Source organism: Mya arenaria, chromosome 2, assembly GCF_026914265.1.
Source record: "Mya arenaria isolate MELC-2E11 chromosome 2, ASM2691426v1".
Taxonomy (NCBI): domain Eukaryota; kingdom Metazoa; phylum Mollusca; class Bivalvia; order Myida; family Myidae; genus Mya; species Mya arenaria.
In genome coordinates, this window is record NC_069123.1 from 28,855,091 (window position 1) to 28,859,303 (window position 4,213).

Consider the following 4,213-nt stretch of genomic DNA (forward strand, 5'->3'; position numbering starts at 1 on the left):
CCTTCTTTTTCCTTAAGTCATTTAAATATTAAACAATAAATTGTAGGTTATAATTTGTTAGTACCAGGGTAACTAGTTTGTCCAGATGCTAGTTAGAGAGCAAGAGAATGATGTTGTTTTCACATCCACACAAGCAGTCCGAATAAACAATTCTACATACACATTTTAAAAGTGTCATAATTTGTCCAGATGCTAGTATTCGAGAGAATGATGTTTTCACATCTACATAAGCAGTTAGAATAAACAATTATTACAGGGATGATAAAATTCCGGATTAATCCGGAATTCCGGATTTAAGCCCTCACGAATCGATTTTGAGATATATGTAAATCCGTTGAGTTTTTTCAAGGGAGGGAGGGGTACAGGGGGCGATTCGAGCCCAGTTCGAACAATATGGGTACGAAAGGTGAGTTTTCCGGAAGTTTAAAGCCGGAAATTAACGAACCTATTTACGTCTTGGCAATCGAGCTATATGATTGGTTAAGATAGCATCGGGTGATTACGGAAATTACCGATCGGACTATAAGGCAGTATCCGGATATGACAGACGACGAAGACGAATAAACGAGTATTGGAAAAAACACGACTACCAATAACTTCTAAAAACATCGATTCGTCGATTTAAAGGTATATTTGCTATTCATTTTTAAGAGAAATTCCCGAAACGTTTCTTTTAAAGTTAATAAAATGTGTTAAAACTGAGAATGGCTTTTGCGCATGTAGCAATATTTCGGACATCCCGATTCGGATTGTGTTATGATAAACGATTTTTATTTTACAAATTTTATTTGGCCGATTGAAATTTACGCTGCAAACCGTTTCTTTATTGTTCTCATAATGTTTGAAGCATTATTCTCAATAAGAAGTGGCTGTTGATCATAATGGAAGGTTCAAATGAAAATTGGGTTGGTTAAAATTAAAAAAAAAATGAATTAATATTTTGTAGTAGTAATATATATTAAGTAGGAGCAGTCAGTTTATTTTCTATTTGAGACAGTTCAACAAAACTTCTTGAGGACCCAGTTTGAGTGAGATTTAATTTCTATTGTTGTATTTCCAGGTATGTTGATGGTTCCAAAAGTCAGGGATGAACAGACACCAGTTGTTCCTGTCAATGACCGCCATGATACTTGGATTTATGGCTGAACATGACCTTCCATACTCCCTGGCACCACATGTAGTGAGTCTTACCTAAGACACTTGCCAAAGATACAAAAGCTCTCAGCGAAATTAAAACTTCAAAGGTGTTCAGAATCATATAAGATGACTTACGGAGTGGCAAGCCATTTCAATGATGAACTCGTGGAGGAGTTACGTGAAACTCGGTTTTATTTGAATTTAGACAAGTCAACAAACACACACAATGAGAAAACTGTTGCAGCTATTTTTCTGCTATAGAGAAAGAAATAGTGTTAAGACATTTGTCCTCCTTAAAAATCACAAGGGCTGATTCTGAATCAATTTTCAAGGAATTTGAAAGCCTGTTTTGAGAGACTTAAACTGCTGTGGGACAATCTAGTTTGTCTACTGGATACCTGTAACACCATGAGGGGAAAAAATCTGGCTTGGAAACCAGAATACGTCAACTTGTGCCTCATAGACATTGATGGTGACACAGTCCACCATGTCCACAATGGTTACCCTGCCAAAGCATTTACAGTCCCATTTGGATATTACTTGGAATAATATATATAATAATTAATAATATTATATTCTCATAAAATCTGCAGATAATGGAATAAATACTCTTATGATATATAAAAATTGAATAAATAACACTTTTACAATAAACATTTGCAAGCTTGATAATTGATATGCTGTTCATTATTATTTATCAAACATCCCACAGTGTAGACTATTCATACTCAGGCATTTGATCATAGCCAGTTGAGTTTTATGGGAAGTGGACAACTGAACCAAAATGTCAGGTACATGTCTTATGCCTGTGACTTCAGGTAAAAAAGTAAATTTAACTTTGTTTAAAAACAAAGGTGTTAAACTTCACTGCTAAGATTCCTGATAATTGTTCTGATTGCGGATGTCTCCTGTTGAACATAATTATATCTACCAAACCGAAAGGTGTACTCCTTGAACACTATTCTAAGGCAAAAAAGGGTATTAGAAACCCTGAAATACTGAAAGCTTCGGGGGCTTTGCCCCCCATGTCCCCCCACCAGGGCTTTGCCCTACGACCCATCAGGGGCCTTTAGCGGCCCCCTGAACCCCACGCAGATATTTTCAGGATTGGCACTTTGGCTCTGTTATCATCCCTGTTATTAGTCCCCTACCGGTTTCAGGGGACTGGAGGTTTACCCTCCGTTCATCCGTCCACAAAAATCTTGGTCCTGCAATAACTAAAAAGTATCTTAACTCGGTAAATGAAACTCAGTACTCAAGGTTAAAATGGAGATTCTGAACATTAGCTTATTTTTTCGTCAGACAAAATAATGCAGAGTTATGGCCCTTGACATATTAAAAATATAGCCAATTTGGTCCTGTGATAACTCGGAAGTATCAAAGCTAGGTCAATGAAATTAAGCATGTGGATGGAGGGTAAAATGGAGGTTATGCTCATTAGTTTATTTTATTCATCAGACAAAGTTATGCAGAGTTATGGCTCTTGACTTATAAAAAAATATAGCTGTTGACAGCAAAAATTCTCAATCCTGGGATAATTGAAAAGTAAAAAGCTAGCTTAATGAAGCTAAGTATGAGGAAAGAGGGCACTATGGAGATTATGCATGTTAGTTTATTGTTTTTCGTCAGACAAGGTAATGCAGAGTCATTGCCCTTGACATTCAAAATATAGCCAATTTGGTCCTGTGATAACTCAAAAAGTATCAAAGCTAGGTTAATGAAACTTAGTAAAGTAACTGTTTTAAAACCACCCAATGTATAAGTGCAATATACAATAACATCAGGTTTACTTGAATATTGCTGCTGAATTTAAAGGTTGACGACTGAAAGAGCAGCATAATGCGCATGTCATGAGACATAAAAGAAGTGAGAGACAATGTTGGATTCTGAATCGGACAACCCGGGTTCGATTCCCGGGCGGACCAGGTCACTTCTGTTGTGATTGGTTATGAAATCCTTTCTACGACCATTCGCACTGTACCACTGCCCCTTGCATGTACAGAAGTTGTCAGTTCCTTGCAGAGGTGAAGGCACCTAGTACTGGTTCTGCCCAGGATAGGTGTGCGGTGGTTGAACTGTCACTCTGGGACCCTTCAATGTGCTCACGCCGGGACCCGGAGTATAAACTACTAACACCACCAGTTGCAAAACAATTTAACTGGCTGCGTTAAGCGCTGCGCTTTATACCGACCCATTATCTGGCCTTAAGATTGTGCATGAATTACTCGGAAAGTATTTGGGAGTTTCCATGACTGGAAACAACTTTGGAAGCTGAAAGCCGACCACAAATTGATAATTTCTGTTCAGTTGTTTGAATTTGTAAATAAGTTGCCCTCTCAAATTTTATTCGGTTGAACACTTAACAATTATTCTTTAAAACTTCCTACCAAAAAGGTATTCTGTTATACTTAATTGTTATTTTCGATGGTATTTTAATGGTATTTTCCAAGATCATTTACTTTATATGTATATCCATTCGATACTCCTCCATCATTTGTTATTGGTTAAAATGTGGTAAAGAGAAACAACCAATCTCTGATTATATCCCCAAAATAAAATGGAGTTATTCACCTTGCATTGAAAATCCAAGAGTGTACTGTAGCGAATTTAGACAAAAAGCAATGTCACCTAGATCGACCAAGCATACTTCAATACCTCTCGCGTTCGTTCCCCTGAGAAAACATACCAAAACCTACCGTGCGGGTGTAGAAACGCCCCATGGACCCAGCAGGCACCATGTCGCCAAGTAACTCGGAAGTTAACAAACACGAGTACCTGGCACATGGCGCCTGTGGTCCACAGGCTACCCTGCCCACCCCTTAGCGGCCCGGGAGCCGTTAGCGGGGTTGCATGGACAGGACCCGCGAACCGGGAAGTTTCTCGAGACCCGAACATCCCAAGAGTTATCGAAGTATGCTTTGGTCAATCAGAGGTGTTATTGCCCCATTGTCAAAATCCACTTCCAGTCCACCATGGTTTCCTCAAGTCCGGACGCAGATCGAAGCCTGCCGCTCTCAGACAGATTTCACCAAAGTTTTCATTCAGTGGGGGTATTCCAAAGTAAAATAGCGAATTA